At 42.4% G+C, this 20455-nt stretch overlaps 1 protein-coding gene and 1 long non-coding RNA gene across 6 annotated transcripts in view; one reads left to right on the top strand and one right to left on the bottom strand.

Annotated features, from left to right (window-relative positions):
- Window positions 1–3604: 3604 nt before the first annotated feature.
- LOC108499474 lies at window positions 3605–11767 on the bottom strand. Of its 3 annotated transcripts, none has more exons than XR_001875545.1 (3): window positions 11679–11767; window positions 7334–7804; window positions 3605–5468 (listed from the first exon to the last, which is right to left on the bottom strand). It is a non-coding gene; the product is annotated as an uncharacterized LOC108499474 (long non-coding RNA). The 3 variants fall into 3 exon arrangements; XR_001875544.1 differs by lacking the exon at window positions 11679–11767 and adding an exon at window positions 9322–9867; XR_001875543.1 differs by lacking the exon at window positions 11679–11767 and having other exon boundaries at window positions 7334–7463; window positions 7621–8220.
- Window positions 11768–12222: 455 nt separating this feature from the next.
- Window positions 12223–20455, top strand: part of LARP4B (La ribonucleoprotein domain family member 4B) — a 58720-nt gene continuing 50487 nt past the window's right edge. Inside the window, exon 1 of one of the 3 annotated variants that reach the window (XM_017819390.1) lies at window positions 12223–12316. The gene's annotated coding sequence lies outside the window, so the exon portion shown is untranslated. Of the gene's footprint in view, window positions 12317–12647; window positions 12819–20455 lie in introns of those variants that run through there. The other 2 variants (XM_017819391.1, XM_017819392.1) reach the window with 2 other exon arrangements.

Raw genomic sequence — 20455 nt, 5'->3', positions numbered from 1 at the left:
GCAGAGAAAGTATGCGAGACAACCATGCTGCACCAGGGGGTTGGCAGGATTCCTCAGCTGCATTCCCAGATTTTGTAACATTTGGTTGGTTTGGGGAAGACAGTGAAAGTCTGATTTGAAAAGCTGGATGGGTTTCACAGGAAAACACTTTTAAAATTAGCTCTTTTTAACTGTGCTTTCACATTTCAATGGCTGCTGTATTGGCAGCAGCTGGAGTTAGCACCTAACTCCTGGCTTGGTTTGAGTAAAGCAAACCCTTACTGATCAGTCCACTTCCAGTCTTCACATGGAAGCAAAATACAAAGAATGGTAGAAGGTATATATAAAAGCTTCAGGGGCTTTGCCTTGCTGACAGCAATGAGAGATTACATTTTTATTAATATTTTCAATTTTTAGCACTTAGGCATAACCTTTTAAAAATTTATAGGTCAGATCTGGTTCTCACTTAAAGTCAGGAACAGCTTTTCTACTAGTTTTGATAGAATTCAAGTTCAGTGCATTATCAGTGGTGTATCAATCTCTTCCAAATTGTACTAGCATTAGCATTGCTAATAATTTTACTGTGAATATCATGATCTATAAGAGGATTTTTACATTCCACTTATTACCAGAATATAACACTTTTAAATGATACATGACACTTTCTAGCTGATGCATGTACAGCTAAGATCTCAAAAGTGTGAACCATCAGTATTTCAATGCAGAATATAAATTTTAATGCAGGATATAACAAGCCAAGGGTAATGTTTCTATATTTGACTCCTTAACCCAATTTTGGCTTATTTTGGGGCTAAAAGGTACTATTTTTCAAGCTTGTATTTGGCAAAACAGCTGATCTTGTTGTCATCAATTGTAATAATTATTCCAACACCAGGAACTCATCATTCATTAGCTCAGACTCCTGTAGCCGATTTTGACTTTTATTTCACAGATCACTGATATAAATAGCCCTGATGACATATCAGTAGTATCTTAAATTTTAGGCAGGTCTGCCATTCTCCCCAGAAAACAGGCGGTTCAAGAAGTCCAGCAATCTTGACCCAGCTTCTCTTTTCCTTCTGCTGCTAAAGATCACTTGTACAGCAAACATCTGTGCTGGTACCTACAGCACCAGGTCATCCTTGTGTGCTCTGAGCCAGACAAGACCCTGGAGGGGTCTGACCCAGGCTCATATATCACAGAGCAGGTTACCAATCCCTACTACCAACACTGAAAGGAGAAATCAAACACGAAATGCAGCCTGGGAAGGAAGCCCCTTGTAACGCTGCAGTTTTTACACCTACTTACGTACCATCTGTTGGTCAGGGTTGTGCCTACAAGTACAGACTAGCATTTAATTGGAATGCACCTGGAAAAGCATTGTGAAGGAACAGTAAAGCAGTGGTGGAGAACACAGGCATCATTTTTTTGCAGTGTGATGCAACAGACACTTGATATCTTGCTGCATTTCTTCATTCATTCATTGTAAGGGGAATTTTTCAGCTGCCTTTTCCTTCCTGTCTGCAGTGTGAACCACAGCACCGTTCCACAGCCATCGAACGAAAGCTAGGCAGATCTCACCATGGATACCCATTTAAATAGAGAAGTCACAGGACAGTTGCTATTTATGTGCCTGAATGGAAGTCTATTGTGTTATTTTTTTGCTCCAGTGAAGCAGAACAAACCCTTCTTTTTCTTTGTTTATATGAGGTGAAAAAACATACTGGTACTGACTTTCAGATAAAACCTCTTAGTTGTAGTCAGTTCCTGCTCTCTTTAAGAACATCTGGGAATACAGAGACAGTCCATCTGTCCTGTTCCTACACTTAGGCAAAATACCTGTGATGTTAAATACCCTTCTCATTTTCTCTGTCTGATTACACCTCATGCTATAGTCCCTAGTGCTCAAGGACTGTTTCTTTTCTCCATTTGCCCATATTTAGAAACTTTCAGGCACTACCCAAATACCAGGTTTTGATATATACAAGATACACACATGGAAATGAAATTTCTTTTACTTGAGGTATTAGGTCAAACTGCAGAAGACCTCAGCCTTATCTCAGAGGGCCAGTGTCATCTTTGAGACATAACCTCACTCTGCACTCTGGCTTTCTGTCTGTATCTTTAATTTGTTTTGCCACAGTGTCCTTGTCAGAGACCAGGGGCTCCTTGTGTTTCTGTTGTATAAAGATAACAGCAAACAGTAGTTCTTGCTGCAGTACATTCAAATACTCAGAAGGAAACTCTTCCCGAGGAAAAAAAAAAGTAAAATTATGGTGAAGGGAAAAAAAAAAAAGGAGATGTGTAAAGTGTTTTCAGTAACATCTGAGATGTTACTGAGATGTAAGGCCAGTGGTTCTCCACATGAGCTAACTCTGCACCAGCCTCTCAGCACACCTGGTGCACTGGTATCGTCAGACACTGTGGGTCTGAGCCAGCTCAGGTGTCCCAGCAATGTGCAGGGGCTTTACTCAGCTCCACGAAGGGGGCACAGCTTGCTCAGAGTATATCAGAACCCTACATTCTCACATGCAGCTTCAGCACCATTTTAAGACCTCTGGTTTTAAAAAACACGTTAAAGCACTTTCACAATGTTAGCATCAATCAATTTTTTATATATTACCTTAAAGGACACTAAGCTAAGTCTTGTCTTGGGGCACATCTTAAAGGACAATAGTATTCCCCTTGCAGATTAAGAGACCTGGGAGGTGTCCACATGTTAACTGGATGTCCAGCCTTTTGTCACAGTCAGTGGAGTCCAGAGATCTGCCCACCTCACCCTAAAAAACATCTCTTGGCACACAAACCAGCTGGCTAAATTTAGATGTCTAGTGCCAGCTTTGCCTGTGGTATCCAAGACATTTACACAGAATTGCCAAATATTAAACATGACCTTTCTCCCTCCCAAGTGGCAGCTGGAAGTTGGGGCCTACTACAGGACATCTCAAATGACTCTAGACAGATATATGTGGGCAACTGAAGCAGCCAGCAGGATAACACTCCAGGTTTCCTGCCTACAATGCCTGTTTGGATCTGTCTCATGCACAGACATTCAATTCTCCCTGAATGTCACATAAGAAGAGGACTGTGTCAATTTTTTTCCTTCCCAAAGGGAAGTTTGGCTCCAAGCTCCAAATCAGCTTCTCCCCAGTGCATTTTTTCCTCCCAGAGGACATCAGGGGGCTCACCCAGCTCTTCATGACTTTCCATACCTCCAAGCAGCATCCAGCCTGCCTTTAGCCGATGCACTGACATGGTTTTGTGTACTGTTAGAATTAATTCAACTACAATGTAAGCCGTGGAAATGAATGGTGTTTATCCAGGATACAGCACCTCTCAGACTTTCTCATTATTTACATAGTGTTTATATTGCTCAGTGGTGCCAATCAGGGTAAGTATTTACTGCTGCAGGGTATTTACTGCTCCATGTCTGCATATAGCTGCTGCCCTGAAGAGCTCACAATTTAATTATAAAACAAAAGGCCTGGAGTTTAAAAGAAGAGAGAAAATTGATGAGCAAAAGAGGTAACAGTCACAAAGTCAGGAGAAGCAAAATATTTTTTATCCCACTCTGTTTATTTTTTAAATTATATGCTTTTCAATTAAAAAAAAAAAACAACCAACTAACCAAACTCAACATGCTTAATTTCTCTTTCCACTCTTCCTGTTTCTCAAGGCAATTTATATTTTTCAGTAGAAAGATTGCACTTTACGTAATTTTACATTTCCATTTAATCCTATTTAAGATTCTTTCTCATGTTTGTAACTTCCATCTACTTACATACCATTGGTTCAGGTGTCTCTCACAAGCTCAGTGCTGTATTATCAGCAGGGACATACAAGGGCTTTCTTTCCCTGGTGGTCTATGATGCAAGGCAGGTCACATTCATCCGTTTTGCTCTCATTCCTCTTGGTTTATTTGCCTATCTGTGATCCAGCCTCCAGGCTGGACTCTCTGGATTTCCTGGAAACATCAGTCCTGCTGTAAGTCTTGGGACATTACCCACCATTATCTCACCTCTATTATTCCAATGAATTCCAGCTCACCTCTATCTGCCACCCAACTCACTTCACAGAATCCATGGACATGCTTCCTGAGATACAGGATCACTTCTACCATCAATTTTAAAAGATAATTTGCATTACCTCTGCAGCATACCCCCCACTTGTTGCTCCATTTGATGAAAATCAGAAACACATGACTGTGAGTTATTACCCATATTATAGCAGACACCAGAATGTGCTGCTGCTGTGCAACGTGCAGGAGAAAAGGCACTAGAAGTGCAAAAGGCATCAGAGTCAGCACTAAGCTTTTTTTAAAAAATCATTGTGTATTGAAAATCAGGGCTTAGACGTACACTACACACATTTGCACTGTTATCTCCTATTCAGATTCCACAGCTGTACTCTCAGAGCTCTCCTCTCTCCAGACACAGAAGAGACACAGAAGGTTGGAGAGAAACACTCTTCTTCTGTGCTAGAAAGCTGGTTGTTAAGAAAACATCTCTTAGATGCGTAGGTCGTGTTGCATTTGTCTCATCTGGGCTCATCTTTTCCCTACCAGGGATTGGCCTGTACCAGGCAGGGATGCAGGGCACTTTCTGACACATGTATTTGTCCAGTAAACATTGAACCACCCCACACTTCACAGAAGCATGCAGATACACTCCCAGCCCTGCAGCCCTAGCTCAGAACTGACCTTACTGTATTGAGGAGAGAAAAACCAGTACAAATGTGTATTTTTCAGTACTGGGTAGTTCTCATGGTGATTTTATCCATCTATAGTAATATCAGAAGGATGATATTAGCTGACCATGTCAGTAACAACAATCATGGCTGCTTGCCACCAGGAGAGAAAACTATGTTATTTTTCCTGACACACTGAATTTTCCATGTTGCATTTAGCTTAGTAAACAGTCAGCTGGAGCTTCCTATTCAGACTTCCCATAGTATAAACTGCTTTTTCTTTTCCTTCTAAAACAGTTTTCTATTTCCTCTCTTACATTCAAGGGGAAGTTAGAACTGAGATTGCACAAAAACTCTGCATAAACGATACTGGGTTTATGTGTATCTTGAGGTGCACAGGGATTTCCACAGTGACCCAAGTATAAGTTTAGATTTCTATCATACATGTCAGTTGCTCAGGAGACATCTCTAGTCACAATTCATGTGGGTTTCCTCTACTCCTTTTACAGGTCATTCCACTCCCAAAGTCTGGCAGACATGATCCACTCAGGGGTGGCCACAGCTCTCCGTCTGGGACACCCAGATAGCTGTACTTTCATCTTGTCCTTGTTTCATGGCCAGAAACAGCTGTTAGGGCAGCCTGGGCACTCTGTGGCTTCAGCCACCAAGTGCTTGGCCCTGCTCAACCTGTGGATGATTTAAAAACCTGCATTTCTCACCCTGGTGTGAAAACCATCCCTCTTACTGGACTATCTCTGCTGGATGAAAACCAGAAATGAATCCTCGTGACACAGAGAAGGGCTCTGCAAGAGAGAAGAGGAATCATAAGGCTGTATTCAATAGATCATCTTGACAATGTCTAGGATTCAGCAGCATGAAGTAGTTTTTTTACAGGCCTCAGTCTTCTCTGACTGAGCAGAAGAGATGCAAAGAACAATCAGACATGACTTTACAGAATATCAGCAGCTAATGGTCTTATGGGAACCTTACTTCTTTCTCTGAGAGCCTGCCTATTTTGCAGAGCACAAGACACATCAAAGAACCCAATTAGAGTTGGTATATGTTATATTGTATCTGTAAATTACAGAAGACTGGGCAGCAGAAGTTTCTTTAAGACAGAAAAGCCCCAGGTAACTATGATGTGTGGCAATACCCAAGTATTTACAAGCACAGCCAGCCAAGTGCAAGACACAAAGCCACTCTGACCCTCCAACAGAGGGGTTAAGGGTAGGGATCTTAAAAAGAAGCTCAGAGACAACCAGCTCTGCTCTGTCCCTTTTTTTGACCCTTTCCTTAGAATTATAAGAAACTTGGAGTTGGTTTATCAGAGAGGAGGCAGAGGCTAGTGGGAATCTCTGGACCCTTCCAAAAAATCCGCCTTGAAATATAAGTGCAAGTACAGGTAAAATTCACAGTGAACAACTTTTTAACCCAGCTCACTATTATGCTTTATGCAATATATTCCTTCTATAAGGAGAAGCATTTGATATTCATCGCTTTGCAATTCATTCATTAGGGGCCTGAAATTTTCACATAATTTTCCTTGCAGATGTCCAACATAATAGAGAATGAGAGAATTAAAATTGTATCCAAACACACGCAAACAAATAGAAACAGAAAATCCTTTTAAAACCTATGAGGACAAAAGCAGGAAGCACAGTTAAATATGGTCATGTTTGAAATGGTAAGGTTGGGGAATAAAGATACATGTATTTATGACCCCTACAGAATCTCAATATGGTGTTCAAGAGGACAGAACTACAAAATTATCATCATTTTTCAGAGCAGACACAACTTTTGCACAGGACCAGTTACAACTGAGCTCAAACACCTTTGTGCCTTAGTTTGCCACCTGTTGATAAATACACTCATACTTCACACATGGTGGTTATAATGGTATTTAAGGACTGTTGTGAAGTGTTCAGAAAAAATAGTGATAGAATCACGGAAATAAGTACAAAGGTAGAAAATTGCCAACATCCTTACTGCTAAGAAAATTTGAATTGATTCCAGATCCCTTCAGAAGATTCTAAGCCACAAAATGTACGTAAATTATATGATTTCTCATTAAGGATTAATTAGCTTTTAAAAATGGGTTCAAGCTAAAGAAAGAAATACATCACAGAGGAAAAATAAATATATTGAAGACAGTATATTGCTCAAACCTGGAATGTGCAAGGTCTGGTTACAAGTCCTGGCTCTGCTGCAGACCTGCTACATACAGACAGAGTCAGGCCTGTCTATTGGTCAGTTTGATGATAGTGCAAAGTCCATGAAACTGAATGGTAATTTTCAGATTTGTGATTTTGCTCAATTAACAGTAATTATTACTGTTAAATCATCTCCTGAAAGTTTGTAATCAGCTGCTGTTAACAACAGTTTTAATATTTATGGTACCATTTACAGCTTAGACTTTTTTTACAGTCTGCTAATGAAACCCAGGGTTTAACAACAGCTGGCACTTACACTACAGCCTTATTTTAAAGTGGTTTTTATGTCTTAAAGAAATCAGAGTAACCTGCTGAAGGGACAAGGCTGAAGGAGAAAATCTGTTAAGTGAGGGTTTATTTGAACTATTTTTACAGCAGCACTTTACAAGGCTTGATACCTGATCCAAGCAGCTGATACAAGAAAGACACAAGGTGCACACCTTCACCTTGTCACTCACATGTGTGGGTACTCAGCACTGCTGCCTGGGCACCAAAATACCACTGCAGTCCAACTGGATTTTGGCACTGGATATAATTTAGAAATTGTCTCACCATAGCCTCGCCACTGTGTTATAAATGGTTCTTCAACTACAAAATAAACAGATCCAAATTGTCACCTCTGTTTTTATCAAGACTGCCACTCATCAAATCCGTGCAATACAGACTGACTACAGGATCCTATTAAAGTTTTATGACAGGAATAGCCCATTGCGTACAATCCCTTGTACGCAATGTACAATCTTACCTTTCAAAATCTCTCTCTTTCTGCAAAGATGGGTAGTAGCTTCAGGAACTGTAAAATATTACGTGGCTCGTAAGGTCTCACAAATTGCAACGTTCCGAGTGGTTTGTGGGTTTTGGCAAGTGTTCCGGGTCAGCAATTACTAAATACTGGTGATTTATGAAGCCTTATCCCATAGATCTGCAAGCTTAAATATTTTATGAGAGTGTGTTTTAAAGGAAGTGAAAAAGAAAATAAAAAAACCAAACCAAACAAGCCAAACAAACAAAAACCCCACCCCAAAAAAGAGGTAGCCCAAAACTTCCTTACAAAGCAGAAATCCAGTCCTGTGTTAGTGGAAATTTTTATCACATCACCCAAGTGCTTCACAAACTTTAACAAATTAATCCTTTACGCTCTTGTGAGCAAGGAAATATTATCCTTTGTATTATACTTTGAGGAAATCATAAAGACTGTAAAACCCAAGTATTCAAATACATCTAGTAATTTCTGAGGGTTTGAGTTTCGGACTGCTCAATTCTATGTTTAGCTTCCAGGAATCCTGCACTATTTGCAGCTCCTCTTCATATGGACTTACCTTCTGAAGTACACTGACTACTTCTTTTCTTTTTTTTTTTTTTCTTTTCCTGAACTATAAATCCTAATTAAAAAACGTACAGTATCACAGAATCAAAGAATCACCAAGGTTGGAAGAGACTTTCAAGATCATCTAGTCCAGCTGTCAACCCAGCACCACGATTGTCATCCTTAAACCGTGTCCCCAGGTGCCACATCCAGGCACCTCTTGAACACTGCCAGAGATGGTGACTCCACCACCTCCCTGGGCAACTTATCACAATGCCTGGCCACTCTTTCAGTGAAAACTTTTTTTATAATATCTAATCTGAACTTCCCCTAGCACAACAAAAGGCCATTTCCTCTCATCCTTTCCCTTGAGACATGGCAGAAGAGACTGACCTCCACCTGGCTACAACCCCCTTTCAGGTAGTTGTAGAGAGTGGTGAGGTCCCCCCTGAGCCTCCTCTTCTCCAGGCTAAAATATTAAACATAATTTTAAGAATGTATCACTAATACATCGAGAAGTAACTTACATGGTCCCTTCTACATCTGTTCGACCACAGATCAAGAAAAAATAATTAGTTAGTCTACTCTTCCTTGATTTTTCTGAACTAACAATCCGACTGTTCACGGATATTTTTCCTTCAGAGATGCATTCTCTCTCCAGACGGTTGAGTCTGAGATATAGAAGAACCGGCAGTAGTTTCTATTACCACACAGCATCCACTGTTGATTTGTAATATTTTACTCCTATCTGGGCACACATTCCTCAGCTACCAGTGTAACAAGGAAAAATATCAAACTTCTTTGATCTCAGCAGTGTGCCACTAAAAAATGGAAGCATTAAGAGATTAAGTTCTACATCCCCCACACTGAGAATTAGAAGTGGCCCAGGCAAGTAGAAAACTTATTGCTTTCCAGAAAAAGTTGACTGTTACTCAACTATACTAAATTTTAAGGGAATAAAAATCATAAACCCAACACACATATATTGACATGTTTATCAATATATAACACATTTATAACAGTGGGCTTTTAAAAAATCTAGTGTCAGAGTACTTTTATTCTTTAATAACATAGTTGAGCTGCTTTAGGAAAAAAAACCAAGATAAACAGAACAAACTATCCATCAAAAAAAACTCCTACCTACAATGAGGCTGTGCCCATGTTCTGGTCTTGACAGGAATCACCATTTTCTCTCTCACATTTCCTCATTATGAGCTCAGCCATCATAAACTCTGAGTCAGCAGAAGGAATGATACAGTGCAATCTCTTTATCAGTCTGATGGGTTTGGTTTCCTGCCCAAGACTTGCATGGGGATATGGCCTGGGGGAAATGGGAAGACTGTATGCCTAAAGGGATAAGTATCAGGAATTTTGAGGTCCCTCTAGAACAAGGATATAACAGGCTGATGACAATTCTGAGAGCTCAAAACAGCACTCCCTGTTTTGAGAGCTTAAAATTAGACGTTTTCTGTTTTCCTTTTCTTGACAAGAGCTGCAGTCTGCTGAAAAATGGTCTGGCATTAAAGAACAAAATCATATTGAACTCCTTTATAAAATAAATTTAAAAACATAATTAAAAAGAGCAATTGTTTCACTGTTTTAGACTTTTAAGCAATCAATAGTTTATGTATCAGCTCCATGGTGGCCACCTAATGGATCAGTCACACTTCCTGCACTACCCAAGGAATTGTCTGTCCTTCTGAACACCCAGAGCTGGTTTATTCCTTTTCCTATCAGGCTCTACCCTATCCATCTTCCTTGGCTCAGGGTTTATTCCTCATAACAATTCTGTGAAATTGAAACAACCTAGTAAGGAAAACACCCCGTGGTTTGCCCAGGAGTGAACACTGAGGCACAACTTCCCTCGGACGAACAGCAAAGCTTCGTGTTCGATAAGGACTGAGCTCCTTCCAGGCACTGCGATGTTCTTTATTGCCTCCACCAGCCAGGGACTTTCAACAATACAGTAACATCAAAAACAGTTCCAAAGGGTACTCGGGTGTCCTTAGGTCTTCTAAGTTAATTGCTGTTACTGTCTCTATGGGAATCTCTAGCAGATAGCTGGAAGGCAGGCACATGACTTATCAATTAGGATTAAAAACAGGATCCAGAGGGCCCTGTCTGGATTAGCTTCAGAGATGCATATAGGCAGCAATGCATGGTACAGGTAATTATTGACAACTGATTGTAAGGTGATGAAGTTTTGCCACTCCTGAAGTTGAAGATAAGTTGAGGACTGGGAGCAGTCCTGGAAGATGATAGGATGATCCTTACCAGACTTTTTTTTTTTTTTTTTAATGTCCTGAGAAGAAACCACAAGTTTTCCATTTGCCTAATTAACTGTAGTTAGAAACAAATGATGATCTGTACTAAATAACTAGGACTGTTTAACAAGACTCATTTGTTCTTTGGTCAAACAAAAGAATTCCTGAATCTTGTGGAATTCACTGCAGTTTTATATAACTGAAGATATACTCTATTCCCTAGCTTGGTAAACTGAGGCTGAAAAGTCAGGGGAGTCAGAAGAGTCCTACAGAGACTTTACCTGTGGCAAAAGTCCCTCATCTACCACAATGTCCTGTGCTTACCCCTATCTTAGTTTGCATTCCCTTTCCTTTCTGTGCATATTATTCAATCCAACCTGGCATTCTCCAGCCTAGGAGGAACCCCCTTCAAACAAAATGCATTTTACTTCCTAGCAGAGTTTCTTTGCTTGTCACGCTGCAGGAGCAGCAGAGGAACCCACTGTCAGAGGGAAGTAGTATCTGGATACTGCTTAACAACCCTGTCTTTCTGATAAATCTTTTGTCTGTCAGGATTGTTCTTCAGCCCTTCGCTTCCTCTGTCTTCTTTTCCTCTGCACGATGAACAGTGTGAGGGTGGTGAGGCACAAGTTGCCCAGAGCAGCTGTGGCTGCCCCATCCCTGGAAGTGTTCAAGGCCAGGTTGGACAGGGCTTGGAGCAACCTCGTCTACTGCAAAGTGTCCCTGCCCATGGCAGGGGGTTGGAACTGGATAATCTTTAGGGTCCCTCCCAAACCGAGCCATTCTGTGATTCTATGAGACAACGCTCTGCAGGCTTTCATAACCCACACGGAACAGAAGGCTCTTTCATTAAAGACTCTTCTCCTAAAACCCTATTTGCACATATCCCTTCCTTTTGAAGCCACAACTGCTCAGCCTTATTCTTCAGGAGCTTCTGTACCCGGATCTGGAATACCCTGTGGAAGGGTCTGTAACCCCGGACAGGCAGCTGCTGCGGCAGCGCTCGGAGAGGACACCGAGACCCCGTCTCTGAGAGCGCCGGCCGTGCCCCCACAGCTCAGCGCTGCCCTAGGCACCGTCCCGCCGCCCCCGGACACACACACTCGGTACCACCAGGGCGGGAGGCGCCGCCGCCCCCACACCAAAGGCAACTCGACCTTCCCCTTCCATTTTCCTTCCCTCTCCCTTCCCGCCTGATCCCGGCGGGGCTACGGCGCGCGCGAGAGGACAAACCTCCTCGGGGCGCGGGCGCTGTCGGGCGGCGCCGACACCGCCCCGCCCCCCCCCCCCCCCCTTCCGTGCTGGGTGACGTCAGGCGCCTCACGCGCCGCTCCGCGCGTCACACGCCGCGCGCGAGCGCGCGCGCGCCCCAGGCGCTCTCCCCCTTTCCCCCCCCTTTCCACGCTCGGCCAATCCACGGGCGGCACCGCCCGGTCCTGCGCGCACCCGCCCCGCGAGGCGGCAGCGCCGGCCAATCCTTTCCGCCGGCGGGGGTGGGACTTCCGCCCGGAGCCGGAAGCGGGTCTCTCATGCGAGCGGGTGGTTGAGTCTCGGCTCGGAGACGTTTCGGGCCCGGAGCCGCCGCCGCCGCCCCCGCGCCGCCCCCGCCCCGCCCGCCCCCGGCGCTGCCGCCGCCCCGCGCCCCCCTCGGCCCCGCCCCGCGCTCCGCTCTCCTCCTCACGGCATCCGGCGGCGAGGCCCCGGCGGCGGCGGCGGCGCGGCGGCGAGAGAGGCCCCGGCGCCAGCGGGAACGCGGCAGAGAGGCGAGAGGCCCCCGCGCCGGCGGAGCCAACCCCCCCCTCCCCTCCGTGCCCGCCCGTGTCCCCCGCGCCGAGCCCCGGCCCGCGGGCGGCGGCGGCTGTTGGTGACAGGTGAGTGCGAGGGGCCGCCCGGCCCGCGCCCCCCGGGCGGCGGCGCCCGCCGGGGCCGTTCCGCGCCCGCCGCTCTCGGTGCGCGGGGGGGGATGGCGGGGCCACGGCGGGAGCGACACCCTCCCCCAGCGCCCCGCCGCCCCCTCGCTCCGGGGAGGCGGCCGGAGCCGCCATCTTCCCACTCGAGGCGGCTCTCGGGGGAGCGGCGGCGGCGGGAGGAGAATCCCGGCGTGGGGCTGGCGGGGGCAGGGCGGGCGGGCCGCGGGGCCGCTCCCGCACTGCGGGCCCGGCACGGCGGCTGAGCTTTGCCCCCGCGCCGCCGTGTGCCGAGGGACCCGCCCGGAGCCTACCCGAGTGCCTACCCGGGGCCGATGGGACCCCCCGGAGCAGCCCTCGGCCCATCGCTCCGGGCAGCGCCGACTTCCCACACGAACGTCTTCCCGAGCTGTGTCCCGAGCAGGTGAACTGCTTAACACCTACCAGAGCAGGCGCCGCGCAGACGGTGTGTTGCCCCCAGGATTGTGGTGGTGGTGTTGTTGGCCCTTCGGTAGCTGCTTCGTCCCAGTTGTTTTCACTCTCAGTTTCAGTTTGTGCAGGTGCTCAGAACTAGCACTTAGTAGCTCTGTCCGCAGTTTAAACAGATGTGCACTTGCCAGACAGTGTTTGTTGTGTGAGATTCCTGTGTGGCAGATAAGTATAATTATTTTTATTCTGCAGGTGAGGGAATTGAGGCAGAGTGGTTAAGACTTGCCTGTGGCCACAGAGAGAGAGCTGGGTTCAAAACCACTGTTTAAACTTGAGTCACAGTTGGGGTAAAACCATGGGAATTCTGGCTTCCGATTCTGTGTCTTGTTGCTGGCCTACTTTTGTTGGCCTCTGTGTGAATCCTTAGTAAAACTGGAGAAGGGATCTTCCTTAAGTAGTGCCTCAGGGATTGCTATTGAAAGGTCTGTTGTGTGGTTTAAGTTTCACGTCCAACTTATCTGGTTTTTACAGTTTGGATAAATTCTCAAAGGTCAAAGAATGTTGTATTCCTATTTGGTTTTTAACTTGCTGGGATTTCACAACTCTTGGGTTTTGATTCTGGTCTGGTAACTGTTTTTATCAGTTGAACTTTCACTTCTCCCTGCTGACTTGTAAGCATTTCTTCAAATTAATTCTTGAGATATGAAGTTAATCAGCTTAATCACTGTAGTTATTACAACAACAGTGATATTTTCTATTTTTTTTTAATTTTTATTTTTTTGTGGGATGTGAAAGGAAGATGAAAACTAGGGGGAGGCCTGATAAAACACATCTAGTAAAAGGTATGTTTTATATATAATGTCTATAGAAAATTTTATTCTTCCAGGTGTATTGTCATTTACCTGTGTATACTACTTTTATGGAAGCCACAATTATTTTTATGTTTAATTAGTCTTATATTTTGGGGGGAAAATAATTCTTATGGGAACTGAAGTAAAAGTTTTGCTTAAATGAATTAAGAGAAAACATTTGACCTCTTGAATGTTCCTTAATAATATATGTGTTGGTGGTATGTAGTCAAGCCCTTAAGCACACACAGTGTTCTGAGCTAGATCGAATTGTTTATCTTGTAATTTTTTCTGTATTTTTTTTAAAGTGTTTAAACACAAACACCTGAAGGGAATAAAGGTGTCAGCAAAAGTGCGTGCTGCCTTGGTTGCTTTTCGTGGCTTGCTCTAGTGCAAATATACACATCGAAAGGTAACAATGACTGATATGTAGATATTATATATATTGCTTAGATATGTGGCTGGAACTTAAATCTGCTTCACTACAGAGCCAAGTCAGAGGATCTGGAAGTGGAGGCAGTTGTGGGGGCTTTGGGATTTTGTTGTGGTTTTTTGTTTCTTTGAGACATGCAGTAACCATGTAGGCAGTTTCTAGAGATGATGTCTTATTCGATTAGAGTGAAATTAACTACTTGGTTTATTTGCTAAAATGCAAAGTAAATACAGTCAGGCTTGTCTAATCTACATGTTCCGTGGAGATCTGTTGCTGCGTCTCTTATTAAGTCTCGTATCTCATAGTGGCTTTGGCTTTAAATCAGTTGAGAGCTTAATTGGCATGGTAATATAAACTCTTTGTTAAATATTTATTACATTACCTCACAAAATGCACATGCTAGACACGGAAAAGGCATGTTTCTGACCATAATGCGTGACAAATGTAACGTGACAGCTGAAAGGTAGCAAAAAAAGGAGTTATAAAAAACCAAAGTAATTAGTGTAGATGTTTTCCATCAGTTTGATTTTTTTGTAAACTAGGTGGCTTTTAGGACCTTCAGCGCCATTAATGTTTAATTCCATGGTGTCCGTATATATTCATCAGGCATTCACATTCTCGTAAATTAACAGGTGAGGTACGCAAATAAGCACACAGAGCACTTGACTTACCTTTTCTAGCGCCTGTGTTGGAAGGAGCGGGTTTTCCAAAGGCTGCGGCCTTATCGATCTTGAGGAAGAGCACTATTGCCTTGGAGGGGCGAAGGTGGCTGTAGAGGCACCTCACAAATGCAGTGGCAGGAAGGCTATTGCTGGCAGAGAGAAAAAGGCAAAGAGACCTGATGAAGAAAAGCAAAGAAAAGTATTTTCAAGTCTGGAGAATGTTAAGCTTTGGGAGTGTGATTTCTGTGTCTGTGCATGTACATGCACATGTGAGGAACTGTTAGATGACGTAAGGTGTTGAAAATATGTGGTTTGTAGACTGTTCTGTTCCTTTAAGCATTTACTCGCAAAATGACAGTTTTAGACAACAAATTTGTGTAACTGTTAGACATAACTGTAGAAAATAATCTCAGGCTGCATTTTTTCCTGTGTGTAATCACTGATATTCAACTAACAGGAGTAGTGGAAGTCTCACATATCTGTATTCAGAATGGACACACAGGTATGAGTTGGAAAGAAAGGATGTTACAAAACAGGACGTTGTAAGGAAGAAAGTTAACCCTTCTCCTGCAGTTTTGAAAGAGGCAATGATATGTGGAGAGCTGTGTAGAAGATGGGAGTAAAAGCTACTCTTGTAGTAAAGGCCTCAGGAAGGTATATGAGCAGTGTTGTTACTAAAGCAAGGCATACACATGCTGAAATTAATACTATCATTTTAGTCCATATAAAAAAAGATCTAAAAGAGTGGGTTTTACTACAGAAGCCAGTCATTAAATTAGGGAGGGGAAAGTGATGTAAAACTTAAACTTTGGAACAGTGCTAGTTTTATGTGATCCCTCAGAAAAGAGAAGACGCACGTGTACTCAACTTCTTCCCCCTGAACTGGTAATGTGCTTTATCAAAGGTACCAGTTACAACATTTTCAAACTAATGTGTTGGGAAAGCTCTGTTTTCTTTTGCTGTGTGATAATTCCCTTGTGCTAGACTCAAGGCAAGCTAGTGTTATAACAGTGAAACAAAAAAATAGAGTAACTGAATATAAAATTCAGTGATATTTCACCTGGTCAACAAAAATATTTTGGTTCTGTAAATACTGAATAATTGAAGAAGACCCATTGCTACTCCAGCAACCTGTTTCTTTCTCTTTAAGGATATGCTGACTTTGGCTCATGATAACATTGTGTCTAAAACCAGTAAGTTTGATGAACTTGTTAGAAACAAAGTAGAAGTCGATTTCTGTTCCACCCATTCATTTAAATTAACCTACTCAAATTCCACAAAGTAGTGCAAGATAGAAACATACTCTGTTAATTGGTTGCTAACTGATATTTCATAAGTTTCGGTGATGTGATGGAGCAAAGGATTTATAGAATCACTGGTCTTTCACACTTACGTGTGTTACATACCCTTTCCAAAGGAGGGTGCCTCCCCATTCAGAAGCAGACACTACAGAGTAATACCTACAGACAACAAAGGTACTTTGGAGTACTTAAATTAGGTGTGACTGTAATACAGCATAATTGTGCGATTAGGAGAGCCATGACAGTGTTCATTCTGTGATGTGTGCTGCTGCAGGTATTTTGTGTCTGGGTATGTGTTTCAGGAACGGCAATTAACTCCAAAATTGGAAGTCTGACAGAGGTTACTAATATGTGGCTCTCTGCTTGGCCTGGAACAGGGAATTGGGGAAATGCTGTTTTGACGCCCTGATGAATCACCAATTTTTTTGAGTCTTAATCTTTTTGAACGCTCTCGTTTACCATGGAGGGCTTGGCTATGCATATTCTGGATCCTGTCAGTCCAGCTTCTTAATGGGTAGTTCAGTGATGTAATACAAAAGGAATCAGTCGCTCATAAGCTGAATGGATTGCCACCTCTGCACTTCCAGCAGCTCTGTTGTTGTTCACACAAGGCTGTTGGCATGTAAGGAGCTGGTGTCCCGGAGAGTATATCCTACAGTAAAGGTTTATTCTGAATTGCCTTTGTGGCCAAGTAGCGTTCACAGATGTCTCGAGTTCAATGTACATGTATTTAAGACAGCTATGCACAACTTTTAGTTCTGGACTGTTGCACTAGAAACATAGATGCCTCTAGAAATGTATAGAAATCTACCTGCCATGGTAGCTTATGATGAATTAGACACAGAATTGCTTTATCTGTTACGGACTCCTTTCTAAAATGCCAGTATCACTTCCATTGTTGAAAACAACAAACGCTGGCAATTACACTTTTGGAAATTACACCTTCAGATGCTATTGGTAGGTCACATCGGACATGTTCAGGAATATACTGAGTTTTCAGTGTAGTTGTAGAACACAGAGTTGTTTTATCTAAAGCTTGTGCTGGGCTTTTTGCAAGTCTAAATACCGTATTACCTAATTTTGCTTTTAGATTTCTTGTTTCTTGCACAAGTATCTGAACAGTATTTTCCCTTTGGAAGGGTTAATTCTCCCTGAGCTTCATACTGGTCTTCCCTGCTGTCTTCTGGAAATAAGCAACGATGGCGAATGTTAATACTTCATTGATGGTATTCATAAGGCAGACTTCCATCTGTCTTGTTAGTGGAGTTGCAAACTTGCTTAAAACATTGTAGATTTCTGTTACTCTGTTAAAGTGTTTATTCATGTTTCTGGGCAAGCCTAATGTTCTGCAATCTATTTTCAAGTATTTTATAGTTACAGAATGCCAGTGATCTGACAGGGAAACTTGAAAAAAAAATTAGTTAAATAGTAACTGTGCTGAGGGGAAAAAAATTAATTGTTTGATAAATTTCAGTTGGCAGAAACGTAATGAAGTGCTTGAGAAGCTTTACAGTGATGTCTCTTGGCAGCTTTATGACTTTGTTTTCGGTCAGTGCTGGTATCCATATGCGTATTTTCACAGGTTGTGATGCTGTTGCAGGTTGCTCCACAACAGAGTCTGACTGACTGTTGTTCAAACAAGGAACTGATGAATCAACAGGCCAATGTCCAAAGTAGCTTGCTTTTCCATACCCTGGTGCCGAGGGCTTATGCTCGAATGTTTGGATGTATCCTCCTGGTTTCTGATTCTTGTTCTAGGAATTAAAAGTAGAGCAAAAGTGAAGAATGCAGTGGGGCACAGTTACTCTAAGTGCTGAGCTACCTATATGTGTAGAATTTGCAGTTTTATCTCTGTTTCGTTCCCATTCAGACAGATAGGGACAGAAAATGGTCAACATGTTGCTGTCTGAAGCAGCAAGGCAAACAGTTTGGGCAAAATATCATTGTCTACATTGGCGTGTCTCCAGGATCTTGGGTTTGTGTCCCTGCTCCTGTTTAAAAGCTTCTTGTCTAATTCTTCATAATAAATGTCTCAAAGATTTGTATTGTAAAGAAGGGAAGGGACCCTTTCTAATGAACATGTGTTGCAGCATAGTTTATAAACTATTTTTTTATGGTTAAAATTTTCTTAGTTAACATTGTGTATTTTAGCAGCCTGAATTCAGGGAATCAGTAGAGTTTTTAGGAGGGTCTGTGCCCAGCTATTTTGACTTGCAAGGAAGAATTATTGACATTCAATCCAAGCTAAAATAGTGGAACAGTCCATCCTTTAACAGTGAGTCAAAACCTGAATTACCAGTAGTTTTGATTACAGTGATACTCTTAAGAAGGTGGGGTGCTCTAACTGTGAACAAATGTGCACCCAGTAGGTGATAGTCTTTCATACAGTGTTTTAAAACTAAGCAAGAGTTGCTTCTGGTTTTGGTGAAGCTTGTAATGGAGGATGGTGGCCTTTTTTGAAAGAGGAAGTGATACTAAAATGACTGGATTATTTAGGTTAAATTTTATTTTTGGCAAAGAGGTTAATGAAATAATTGTTGGCAAAAACATTAGCTTCCTTTTCTTATACAAAACCTTAAAGTTAAATGATGCTTCTTCTGTAAGTCGTTTCATTTCACCTTAGATTTGGTTCTGAACATGTTTCAAAACGTAAAACTAACATATTTTAGGTAAATGGAATACTTTTCAAGTCATCTGAAAAAAACCTAATCCCCAGAGCCTGAGGGGGGTTCATCCTAGGCTGTTTTGCAGAACAACTGTTTGTTGAAATAGTCTTTGCATAGTCAAGAGTTGTTGTATACATTCATGATGGAAGAAAACTTGTCACTGTACCTTTTTGTTTATCACTGATATCATCTTATTTGGTTATTTATAGGCCTCTCACCTGGACTTTTTGTAGGTGTAGATCTTTCTCTCCTCTCAGGCCTGTTGTGACCAAAGATACATTCTAGGAGAACTGTAAGGGCTGTCCCACCGATTTGCATCAAATCTTTTCCAGAATTCCAATTCTGTGGGCATTTGAATTTGAGATCCATGGTGTAAGATTTCTGCTTCCCTGAATTAGGCATTTATTGTGTGGTCTGAGAACGTCATGATAAAGAACTTGGCAAATTGGCTTTGAAGCTATGTGTGTGTCTTAAACAATAATTCAAAGTACTAAAATATGAAGTGTCCTAGAAGTTCCTAGTGCGGCTTTTGACCTCCTCTTGCTTAAGCACAGCACTGATTGCAGGCTTGAAACATGGAAGCCAATAGCAATATTCTAAGATAAGACTTATTAAGACCTGTTAAAGAACATCAGACTTCTAATCTCACTCTTGCAACTGCACTAAATATTAACCTTATAGCTTTAGCTATGTTTTTAATCTTGTATTTCATCATGAAATACTGCATCCTCTTTTGCCAACTTCAGAATTTTTCTGAAGAAGATGCTATTCATAAGATTCTGCCCAACAGAACTGGGTTAATTTCCTTTATCTTTGCCTTGAGTCACAGGCAGCATTGTGAGAGTGCATCAGCCACTCTCTGGTTCGCAGCGCAGTGAAGTATGCGGAAAACTTCGAGCTGGTGTTGGTAAATCGTGAGGAGGAACCTTCAGTAATTGAAACAAGGAAGTTTGTTGTTCCCAGCATTGCTAAACTGACACTCTTCATGCACAACATTTAACTTGTTCCCTTTAAGCAAGTCCTAAACCTCCTCTGTCATGTGTTATATCATTTGAAGATTTTATGTTTCTTTGAAGAGTTGGGAAAGTTCAAATAGACCATCAGTTGCTGCATCTTAGCTTCAAAAACTGAAGCAGCTAGTAAAATACTGTAGAACTTGCAGTCGTTTTATTAAATAAACAGAATTTATGAAATGGCAGGTCCCCTTAGAGCAAGCCTGTCATGCTCAGATGCTGGTGAGTACATTATCCAGCAAAGTTCATATCTTTTCTAGTTTTCACTCCAAATCAGGAATCAGTTTCAGTCTCAGAATGAAAACTGTCTCTCCTGGTGAAAGTGCAATAGTTTCTGTAGACTTCACTGACCTGTGTGGGCTCTTAGCATGCTTAATCGTTGCTTCCTTCAGCAGAGGAATAGGAAGATTAATCTCTGACTTCCCTTCAATAGCTACTTTAAAGAAAAGCAAATGCCAAAAAAAAAAAAATCCCAAACCCTTGGTTTGAGAGCAAGCCAGTTATGTGGGGAAGGAAGGGAAACAAGGAAAATATATTATTATGCAAGATATTATCTTTGTATAGTAATTCCTCATATGTGCATGAGTTCAGAGAGGGTATGATAGGATAAGACAGACTTGATGACCAGAGTGCCAAAGTAAACTCACTTGCAGGAAAGAGAGTGTATTTCAAAATTAAAAACTACAGGTCACAGGAAAAAATATTGGAGAAGTCTTTCATGTGGCTTTTTCTGATAGCCATGTTAATCTCT

The sequence above is a fragment of the Lepidothrix coronata genome, unplaced genomic scaffold (assembly GCF_001604755.1).
Source record: "Lepidothrix coronata isolate B3197 unplaced genomic scaffold, Lepidothrix_coronata-1.0 Scaffold74, whole genome shotgun sequence".
NCBI lineage: Eukaryota > Metazoa > Chordata > Aves > Passeriformes > Pipridae > Lepidothrix > Lepidothrix coronata.
Note: the sequence above shows the minus strand (reverse complement) of the source record. Positions and strands in the feature narration are given on the sequence as shown.